The 11,795-nt window shown below is 46.5% G+C and overlaps 1 protein-coding gene across 1 annotated transcript in view; it reads right to left on the bottom strand.

Annotated features, from left to right (window-relative positions):
- The window catches only part of ELK4 (ELK4, ETS transcription factor), a 44,435-nt gene extending 34,652 nt beyond the window's left edge, over positions 1 to 9,783 (bottom strand). Inside the window, exon 1 of the mRNA XM_018561254.1 lies at positions 9,715 to 9,783. The gene's annotated coding sequence lies outside the window, so the exon portion shown is untranslated. The remainder of the gene's footprint in view (positions 1 to 9,714) is intronic.
- Between the last annotated feature and the right edge of the window lie 2,012 nt (positions 9,784 to 11,795).

Genomic DNA, 11,795 nt, shown 5'->3' with positions numbered 1-11,795 from the left:
TTATAAAAAAAAAAAAAAAAAAAAAAAAAAAAAGGAAAAAAAATTAAAGTCCCCCCAAAATTTTTAAGTTACACATAAAAAAAATTAAAAAAAAATAAAAAAATTTAAAAGTCCCCACCCATACATACAGGCATGCAAACATGCGTCGGGGGTGCATTGGTGCAAAAAAGACGACTGCGCCCATTACGCCGCACATGTTACATATCGCCGCAAACGTCGGAGTGAGAGCAATAAGTCTAGGGCCATCAATCACTGATAACACTAAACTGATGAGCGGTAAAAGCCAAAAAACTGGGTAATAAGTGTTTCCTAACATAAATGTAAAAAAAAGCTTTTTTTTTTTCAAAATTTTCAGTAATTTTTCCTAATTAATTATAGTAAAAAATAAAACTTGTAGTGGTGATATATTACCACCAAAATAAAGCTCTATCTGTCCCCAAAAAAATGGTATAAAATTCATTTCAGTACAGCGTTGCATGACGGAATAAACGTCAGTCAAAGTATCGCAGCGCTGAACACTGAAAAATGGCCTGGCCAGGAAGGGGGTCTAAACACCTGGTCTTGAAGTGGTTAAAAAAACTTGCGAAAATTATGATTGTGCCGCACATGTTACATATCACCACGAATGTCAGAGTGAGAGTAATAATTCTAGGGCCATCAATGACTGATAACACTAAACTGATGTGTTAAAGGCTTTAAAAACATCGTCTCTGGCCAATTTGGGTTGTGGTAGTTCTTTGCGATTTTGCAGGCGCGACGTGACCCCGTCTTTTATATTTTACCAGAAATTGGGGTGAAAATAAAAAACTTTTAACATTTTCGATTAAATACCACCAAAAGAAAGCTCCATCTGTCCCCCCCAAAAATGGTATATAATTAATTTCAGTACAGCATTGCATGGCTGAATAAACATCAGTCAAATTTTGAAGTGCTGAATACTGAAAAATGGACTGGCCAGGAAGGGGGTTTACCACCCTGGTCTTCAAGTGGTTAAATTGTCTGGGGTTGCTGCTTTGCAGATTGAAAAGTTGATTGTGCTGCAGCCCTTGCTTGCAATCAGCCACACCACTGGTGGAAACACAGAACACATACCAAACCTGTGTTAGTAAGAGGCACTACAACCCCCAGCAACCAACACCCAAAAGGAGGATCACCTCCCAAGGGCCCTGCCCACAGTATGGGGGGTAGGAAGAAGGAGACTTCCAACCTACCTTGTAGCCATTAGTGTCCGCAAATGACACTGCGGAATCAGGCTGCATGGTGCAGCACTGCCAACCAGAGGAAGTCACTTCATGTGCATGACTGCTTGTGGCTCCGTCCCCCACCCACTGCACCCCTTCCCGGGCATCTGTGGATGCTGGCGCCAGGGTGTACTCACCACTCCACCACCGCATAGCTGTCCATTCATAGGCCCAGGATGCTACTGGATATGAATATCCAGAACATGGCAGCATACATAGGAAGCATGGATGGACACCACCCCATTCAAAGCAATGCAGAGGAGAAATCTGAACAGAACCAAAATGTGAGCTAGGCAAAGCTCTGCTACAGCGGATATACACCCGGGGATGATTGCTTTTCCTCAAGGTGGATAAAGGTGCCCATACACTGTGCGATTATCGCACGATAATCGCGGGAAATCCCGCGATCGTACGATAATCGCAAAGTGTATGGTAGACATGCAACCGTTTTTACTGTACGGTCGCACGTCTTTTGTCTAAGGAGCATGCAAGAAAATCAGCCAAAAATCGTACGATTTTCGTTGTTTTTTGCATGATCGTAAGATCAATGCCGCACGCGCACACTGCCCGTTCAGCATTGCAGTCATCGGAAGCCCGCCCCTCAGGGGGGCGGGCTTGCGATGATCGCAAGTACGATCTGCCTGTCCAAGATGGGCAGATCGTACGTTTTTTTAATTACTTTACAACCATCGCAAGACTAAGGCCTTGCGATGGTTGTAAAGTGTATGGCCACCTTAAGAAAGCTCAGGGATAGATGGGGAGGGAGGGTTCCATAATTAGGATAACCTGGAGGTTAATCCTAGGACAAGCCCAAGCATGCAAACCCCCAGGTCCACTGTCCCTGATTTACGGGGGAGCATACACTGGGAGGCTTCTGCAACTAGCACGCAGGCCTATGGGAAAAATAACAAACGGTTACGATGTTTCTGTTAGGCCTGGGGAAACACAATAAACTGGAGGTGGTTGGGCAGCATCGTCGCTTTTATTTTAATTGTGGATGATGTGTTTGCTGTTTTAGGTGGGTGGATCATCTCTCTCGTGTGTGGCCCTGGAAGATGAATTGGGAAAATCCTGTTTTTTTTTATTGTTCATTGGGGGACACAAGATCAGTAGTTATTCCGATACTACCGGGATGTCCAAATGCAGCTCTACTGAGGGATGAGCAACAGCAGACAAAACAGCAACAGGCCCATGTAACACACACAATAAAACTTAAATTATAGGAAGAATTATAGGGAGAGTGAAATACATTCCTCTTAATACTTACAGCCAACTGAAGCAGTCACATGTTGGCTCTATTGATCAAGAACTGAGTGATCACATACCACTGATCGCACAGGTCCCGATCGTCTCCCTGCAGAAAGCAGTGACTGACACCCGCAGGGATTCCCCCCTCCCCTCCCCGAACCTCCAGCACTCATTGGAGGGATATACAGGGGAGGTTGCAATCACAGTTGGCTCAGGCTCTAGAAAGGCAGTGGGGTGGATCCCACCAATATGGTCGGGATCCGTAGGGCCGTCTAGGCTGCAATAGCACACTATATGTTCAGTTTTTGGGTCACAGAAGTACATAGTAAATGTACTTCTGTGACCCTAAAGAGAACTATGGGCAAAAAAGGTTTGGCCATAGTCAGGGCTTGAAACATTTCATAGTGTCTCACCAGTCAGTCAAAAATTTCACCAGTCAGCATGACTGGACTATAGCCTTGCTATTTATGTTAAAAAAGTTTGGGGACAGATAGAGCTTTCTTTTGGAGGTATATAATCACCACGGGGGTATTTTTCTATACTGTATAATTAAAAAAGTACCATAAATGTAAAATTCACTTGCAGGGCGTTTACAGCGCGTCGATCAGCGCTGTAAACCGCCCAAGTGTGAGCCCGGCCTTAATGGCTCTAAAATCATTGCTCTCACTCCGTTTGCGGCAATATGCAACAGGCGCACTTAGGCGCACCTGACGCATATATGCGTGTGTATGTGGGTGGCACAGACTTAAAAAAAATGTTTAAAAAAATAAATGTTATGCTTCTTTATTTTTTTTTATCAATCTTTCATTTTTGTATTACATACAACTCTATTGCAATTACATGAGGGGCTAAGAAGCCCCCTATGGGATAGCCAATTTACATGACAAGTCCTCTTTATGGAGACATCAGGGGTCTCCAAGACCCCTAATGTCACCTAGGGACCTCCAGAGAAGCTGATGAAGCAGAGATCGGCTTCACCAGCTTCTCTAGCTGGAGAGTGACACTGAATGCAGGAAGTGATGCAATATACATCACTTCCTGCATTCGGGGACTGAGAGGAGATCAAAGGGAGTTCGTACACTGAACTCCCTTTGATCTCCTGTCACAGAGCCGTGCCGGTCCCGGCCGCATCAGGCACAGCGGATCTCGGGACCGGCAACGGCAGTGACAGCTGCTGATACAAGCAATCGAGCGTCTCTCGAGACGCTCGATCGCTTGACTGTATAGTTCCCGGCCGGCCGTGTAATTACAACGGCCGGCCCGGGAAGCTGCTCGTCGGGCTCCACTGTCTGCTCGTCACAGACGAGTGGATTTTCGAGCCCTGGCCATAGTGCTCTTTTAAAGAGCTGCCTGAAATAACTTGCGCCAAAAGCTGACATCAGGGGAGGCCTGAACATCAACCTGGTAAAACCTAGAGAACAGAAGACCGAATTGCAGCCTTGCAAATCTAGGAAACGGTTGCCTGATACCTAAAAGCCTTAGGAGGTAGTCATGGACCTAGTAGAGTGCACCTTGACAGGAACAGGTGGAACCTTGTCCTTAAAAGTGTTTTTTTTTTACCCCAAAAAAATTTAAATTCCTCATATATGTTGGGCTATTCACATAGGTCCTGAAAAATGTAATCTTTATTTTTTGCTGTTAAATACCTGTGATCCTGCCAGTTCCCTTTGGCTCCAATTTCAAACTGACAATGCCAAGTAGGGAAGCAGACCCCTACTGGCAGGGTCAGTTTGAGTCCCTGGGATCAATGTTGGGAGTTACAGCATGCCTGTATATCCTACAGGGTCCCGATAAATGCACAGTACCGTGCACTGCACCTACCGGGCATTAACAGTGCAGTAGGAGTGTTGCATTACCATGTATTTGAAGGGCACCCAAACACGCATGCCGCCCACAATGCAATCAATTGCATTACAATTTGCAATATCACAAAACTGTGCATTGCAGTGTGAGGGGGAAAAAAGTAGTACATGCAGTATTGTGGTGCAGTGCATTTCGGCACGATCAATGGCATTGGGGTCAAATGAATGGCAACGCACCTCCCGCACAGAAGATACATTGCGCAGTAACCTGCAATTAATGCACTTAGTCAGATTTGCACCATGCCCCCAGTACAGTGGCTCTTACACACAGCAGGGAATTGCATACCCTGTTTGTTGAATTGCATACCCCGAGTTTGTTTACACAAAACAAAAGGGGCAGGCAGGCAGGTAGGCAGCTGCATTTTTAACTAAGCATTGAGAGATGATCATTCAGGACAGTGGTTCATACTATACTGGCTCATACACAAAGTGGAAAGTACATTCCCTGTCTGTGTCTTGCATCAGTCCGCATAGCGAAAGCCACAGTTATTAAACATTGACTTTCACAGTTTAGTAAAAACTGCAGCCGTCTGCCTGCCTGCCCCTATGTTCTGTGCAAACACACAGAGGGGGGTATGTAATTCCCTGTTGTGTTTAGGGGTCCGCAATGTATAGTGGTTAGCACTAGACATGTGCACCGGCAAATTTGTTTTGTTTCGTTTTGATTCAGATTCTGCGTTATTTCGTTTTTCGGCTCCAAAAGTCAATTAGTTTCGGACGAAATTCGTTAACGGTAGTCTGAATTGTCATTTTGCAGCGAGTTTTCGTCGGGTTCGGACGGTCCTCGTGCGGCGGGACTTTTTTTTATTTCGGCGGGTGTCGTGCTTGACGCTGGATTACATTGATGGAGCCTTTTTTTAAATTAAAAGGAATCGTCAAAAATTGACTGGTTTTTTTTTCAATTCAAGGATTTTTTTCTAAAAGTGTGGTTTCTTTATTTACTTTGAATTTGAACCCTTTAGTGAATGAGTAGGGGTACAAGTACCCCTTACTCATTCACAAAGGGGGGAGGCGGCGGCATCTGGGTGCCCCCTTAAAGGGGTAGCCCGATGCAAATAAGCCCCCTTGCCCGCAGACTCCCACGACCACCGGGTCAGGGTTGTGGGGAAGAGGCCCTTGTCCCCATCGGCATGGGGAAACCCCATGGTAAGGCACAGGGAGGTGGGCGCTCCATTGCCCCCCCCCTGCCAGCCCTATGCGCGGATCAAGGGTCTGGTAGGAATGTTATGGACCCCACATCCCCCCCCCCCTGTTTTTTGGGGCTGGGGTTCCCCCTTAAAATTCCTACCAGACCTAAAGGGCCTGGTATGGATTTCGGGTACGAATGAAACGAAATTCGGAAATTCAGATTTGTTTTAGCTGTAATTCTGAATAGGGATACTTCCGAATTTCGATTCGGAACGAAAATAAATCGCACATGTCTAGTTAGCACCTCTACCTTGCAATGGTTCAAATCCCAGCCAGGTCACCATCTACAAGGAGTTTGTATTGTCTTTCTGTGCTTTCGTGAGTTTCCTCCCACACTCCAAAGACATGCTGGAAGGTTAATTGGCTCCTGTCTAAAAGGTGCCCATACACTGCACGATTCCCGCGATCGTACGAGAATCGTGCAGTGTATGGAAGGCGTGCGACCGTTCCTACTGTACGGTCGCACGACTTTTGTATTTCGAACATGTTGGAAAACCAGACGAGAATCGCACGATTTTCGGCTGGTTTTTAACATGATCGAGAGACAACTGCCGAACGAGCCGTTGTGCGGTGTTGCGATGATCGCAAGTACGAGCTGCCTGTCCAAGATGGGCAGATCGTACGTTTCTTTCATTACTTTACAACCCTCGCAAGACAAAAGTCTTGCGAGGGTTGTATTGTGTATGGGCACCTTTAATTAGCCCCCATATGTATGCGTGTGAGATTGGGGCATAAGGGCCTGTTCACATGAGTTTCAGGTCCTGATCAGGTGCGGATCTGCAGAAGCGGGGGTATGTGTTTTTGCCGCGTTTTTGATGCGTTCCAGTTAAAAAAAAAAAATGTTTTGGTTTTTTTTGTGCTGGAGTGGGCCTGTCAGTATGTTAGATGCAGTGCGTTTTTGACATGTTATGCGTTTCCGGACCGTACAAAATGTGACATGCAGTATTTTTCTGTCGTAACCTGAACGGACTGCGCACGTGAGAACTGTAGCCCATAAAACACATAGGGATGCATTTTTAGTGCAGGAGCGTACGGATCAGGTCAGCACAGAAAACGGACGTCGTGTGAACAGGCCCAGGCCCTGTACGCTACTTGAGACAGGGATGGATGTGAATGTGCACTTTGTAAATAATTGATATTATTATAAATACCAATAATAAATGTAAACAGCCACACCCCTACATGACATTTACTAAATGTAATGTTACAGAAAGCTGTCAGTGACTGCATACATGCAACAGGAGTTGGCCAAGAATACTTTGTGCATTCCACACATAGCCAGCGTATGGTCAAGGACTGGTGACATGCTACAGGAGACAATCATAGACTGGAAACATATAACATGAGACTGCTAAAGATGATGGTCATTACTGCCCCTTTACAAATAAATGCTTCCATGTCTGTGCACTTTGCAGTCCACTTAAAAAATGACTTGTGCCACATTTGATATTTTGATTATAAAAAGGTCACAGGAAGAAAAAACAAACAGTGAAGAAGATTAGACAGCACACAAAAAGTAAGATAATGTAAAAGAAATAAGCCAAACCATGTAACTGCTTAGAAACCACTTTAACTAGTAAAAGCAAATGAGCTGTTTACAAAGGAATTTTCCCTTTACACAGTAAATGAGGTGAGAATTTACTTTGCAAAGAATGCCGGATCATGTGCAGGGAAAATAAAAGAAGAAGAATAATTTAAAAAAAACAAAAACTGTATTTTTGGTTGCAAATGATTGGACGATAGAAGTCAGCAGAGCTTCACCTCCTTCACTAAGCAAAGGGAAAGTTCCCCTGCAATTTGCCTTAAGCAAATCAACCTCAATGTCTGCAGGAGTCCTGGGGACCCCTACAGGCCACACATTAAAGGAGAACTATGAGGTGAGTGCTTTTCACTCACCTCATAGTCCTAGCCGACCTGTGACAATGAGACTGTCACAGGTCGGCTCAGTAGATCGGGAGGTGATCGAACACATACCGGCGTTCGCTCGCCTCTCGATCCTGTCACGGCTCTCTGCCGTGACAGGGGAGGGGCTGGATTCCCCCCTCCCCGCTCCGCCAGCGCTGACTGGCGGAACGGACGGGGCGGGTACAGCTGGCTCTGCCTCTAGATAGGCAGAGCCAGCGGGCAGTCACGCAGCTGGGCGGATCCCGGCATAATTGTCGGGATCCGCTTCAGCTGCGGCGCCTCAGTATACCGCGAGCAGCAGCTTGCGGTATACTGCAGCATCTCAGCGTATACTGAGCCTAGGGTGACGGGAGGACGCTAGTTTTGTGTCCTCCCGTTACCCTAAGGAGAACTATGGGGAAAAGCCTTATCCCCATAGTTCTCCTTTAAGGCCTTGTTCACACCAAGCGCGGAGCAGGTGCAGAGCAGTTGCAGACCGGATCAAAACTGCGTCCAATGTATTCCAATGGTATTTGTTGCTCCAGTTCACATCGCAGCGTGCAGTTCCAGAGCAGGTGAAAAAACTGCCCCCATTTTACCTGCTCTGGATCTGCAAACACATCAAAAAACACATGCAAATGCCTGAAACGCATTGAAAGTCCATGTTTTTTACCAAAAACGGCCCGGAACGCATCAAAAACGCGTCACAACCCACTGCACTGCGTGTGCAGAAACCTGAGCGGATCTGCTCTGCATTTGGTGTGAACAAGCCCTAAATGCTAAAGGGCTGCAGGCTGGGCACCAGGGGATCTTATGCATGGAAATGCCTATATTTTAAAGTAGAACTCTGCCAAAAATATTCTTAACCCTTGCAATGGGGCTACCTCTGCTATCTCATTATTGATTAGTTGGTGTGAATGATGGAGATTAAGAGGGGGGAAGTGTTCTGCAGTTCTCCCAGGATGACAATTCTGCATTTACACAGATACAGTGAGTGAGTGTTGTCACCCTATAGGACAGAAGATACCATGTTTGCCAGTGTACAAGACGCGTTTTGAGACCTTAAAATATCCCCCGAAAATCGGGGGTCGTCTTATACGCCGGGTACATACGGAAGGATACGGTATACTGTATGTAGCTTCGGTAAGGTAAGAGACTGTAATCCAGAGTGTGGCTCGGGGTTACCGCTTATGGTACTGAAAATTAACCTAGAACAACACTCGGGAATACCGCCATGGATGTTAGTGGGTGCATTTAAACATTATTTTGGGCTATACTCGTCTTATACGACGAGTATAGCCCAAAACCAATATTTTAACACAAAAAGTAGGGGGTCGTCTTATACGCCGGCAAATATGGTATGTTGCTGGCAGGATCACGAATTAGAAAATAAACCTAATGCAGCTACCTCATCTAAGCAACACTGCTCCTCCACAGATACAGTACGGTACAGTGGTTGAGCGTTGTCACCCTCACAGGAAGCCTGAAAAAGATAATAAAGGCAGCCATCAACGCTAAACACTGGTAAGCTGCAATATATTAATGAATATGTCAAGCCCAAACTTTTTTCTTTTGGATAGAACTGGGAAGAGTTAAAACTCATGTCTGGTTTTTACTGCTAGCCAGTATCCAGGACTTCATTAAGAGGTTCCCCTTACTTCCTTTCCACTGACAACATTATATCTGACAGACAACATTATATCTGACAGGACGTTGCGGGAACTCTCCAACAAAAAAAATATATATTTTTTTTTAGAAGAGTAGAAGGCTAAATCCCCTTTCAGAATTGTATTCCTGTCTGTGTGCTTGTTACATAATTTCCCTCACTTCCTGTCTGGAGGTTTGCTGTTGTCACCAGAACAGAGAGGAAAAATCTATGTAACAGAGATCCTCAGAGAGCAGTAAAAACAAGAAGCATTCCAATCCTTCTTCACACTATCCAAAACGTAAACACAGGTTTTTGGCTTGACATAGACTTGAAATAGAGCTAGGACAAACTTCATGCCAGTAACAAATGTCCCCAGGACAGGAAGTGAAATGGAAGGCACACATAAAACAATACACCCCTCCAACACAGGTTCTTCAGGCTGTGTGAGCTAGCATTTCACACCCAGAGGTGAGCTCTTTTATTATAGAGGAAATCGAATGGCAGGCAGTGATAAGGTATAGTCAAACACGACAGGCAGCCGACCACCTCAGTGACCGAACCTTTCCATACCGCACAATTTCCCTCCGTCTGTGGACTATCAGCGATAGTTGTGCTAAGTCTCCGTCATTGCCAAAACTCGCACAGAGCCACTTACACTGCCGCTCCTGCCATCCGATCGTCAACCAAGTCGCCCTCTCTGACAGTTCACTCCAGACCCCTTCATCCAATACTCCTGGCCAAAAACATTTAGCGCTTCTGACCCCGGAAGTGCCATGACCTGACAGGACACTTCCGCTTCCGGAGCAAGAGAGCGCTACAGTGCTATGCGTTTAACTCGGTGGGCTGTGTAACATTAGTACAAGTGCCTTGTGCAGGCAGGTTTGGAATCTTTGTGACCACACAGAACTGTCAAGGGAGGCGATAATATTGTTGTGTCGTATAGGAGGGTGCATAAGAAGGACAAAGTATAAACATGATCACTCTGCCATTGGATTAAAGCGCTATTTGAATATAATTTCTGGGCAGACAAAAAAAATACTCTTGCAGTGGGACTAATCCCGGTTTGCAAGTGCTCATTTTTGCCTAGGGGCTGGAGTAAATCAGATTTAGGGTCCGTTCACACCAGGGACTGCACAGAACGCACAGTGGCTGGTGCCCGGTGCCTGATACAGTGCTGATGCCCCTATACCAGCACATTGCACTGTGTACAGTGACATTTTATTCAGTTCTACGGGCACAGCGGGATGCGAGGCAGTTGTTCCACATCGCATTGCGCTGAAAAAATGTAATGCTGGACTGTGCAGCCCCAACACAGTGTGAATGGACCGTTACTTAACCTCCTTGGCGGCATTCCCGAGTGTGGCTCGGGGTTAATTTTCAGTACCATAAGCGGTAACCCCGAGCCACACTCGGGAATACAGCGTAGCGTCTCTTACCTTGTCCACGATCCCCGCTGTGTCCTCCGGTTGGTGTCTTGAGAAGTGCAGGGTCACCGGGTTTGTGTGAGGTCACTGGAAATTGTTTGGTGTCACCGGGGGTGTGCAGGGTCATCGGAGATTGTTGTCACCGGGGATGTGCAGGGTCACCGGAGATTGTATGGTGTCATCGGAGAACTGCGGGGTCACCGGGGATGTGCAGGGTCACCGGAGATTGGTGTCACCAGAGAAGTGCGGGGTCACCGGGGATGTGTGAGGTCACTGGAAATTGTTTGGTGTCACCGGGGATGTGCAGGGTCACCGGAGATTGTATGGTGTCACCGAAGATTATTGTCACCGGGGATGTGCAGGGTCATCGGAGATTGTATGGTGTCACCAGGGATATGCAGGGTCACAGAAGTGTGGTGTCACCGGGGATGTGTGAGGTCACTGGAAATTGGTTGGTGTCACCGGGATGTGCGGGGTCACCGGAGATTATTTGGTGTCACCAGCGATGTGCGGGATCACTGGAAATGGTTTGGTGCCACTGGGGATTTCCGGGTCACTGTGGATGTGCAGGGTCACCGGAGATTGTTTGGTGTCACCGGGGATGTGCGGGGTCACCAGGGATGTGCAGGGTCACCGGTGATTGATTGGTGTCACCGGAGAAGTGCAGCGTCACTGGGGATTATTTGGTTTCACTCCTTTTCCCACAATGCTTTGCTTCTTTAGTGCACAGTGATCCCTCCCCCTGGGCAGTGCAAAGTGACCGGGAGATGTGACTACAGTTGGAGGGAATGAAATCTCGCTCTGGTGTGCTCAGTATACTGTAGATCCCCACAGTCCTCTCCCCTCTTTGCTGTGCTGCCTGGGCCTTGTAGTTCTATGTTGCACTGGCTGGCTCTGTCTCTTGCACAGAGACTCCAACGCCCAATGGTCCCTCCAGCTCCCAGCAGCAGCTCTGCTGTGCTCCTGCAAAGGATATTTCTCAAGGGGACAGCAGCTAAGCAAGGGCTACACTTGCTATATCCACACAGCAGCCATCTTACTAAAGCTGTGGTTCCCAAATCTGTCCTTTATTATAACAATCTGTGCATTATTCCACCTGCTTGTGACCAATGATGTAGCCATTTTTGACTAGAACTATGAACCCACAGTAGTCCTCTTGTGCACTGACATCCATAGTTGATAAACTTGTCCATATAGGAATATTGGTTGGGTTAGGCTCACTACAGGTAGCAAGAATCTCTTTCTAGCAAATACATCTTCTGCTTCACACTGGCAACAGTGTGTTAGAAATAAATAATGT

This window comes from Nanorana parkeri, unplaced genomic scaffold, assembly GCF_000935625.1.
Source record: "Nanorana parkeri isolate BGI_ZX_2015 unplaced genomic scaffold, ASM93562v1 scaffold510, whole genome shotgun sequence".
Taxonomy (NCBI): Eukaryota; Metazoa; Chordata; class Amphibia; order Anura; family Dicroglossidae; genus Nanorana; species Nanorana parkeri.
This window is presented reverse-complemented; position numbering and strand designations above follow the sequence as displayed.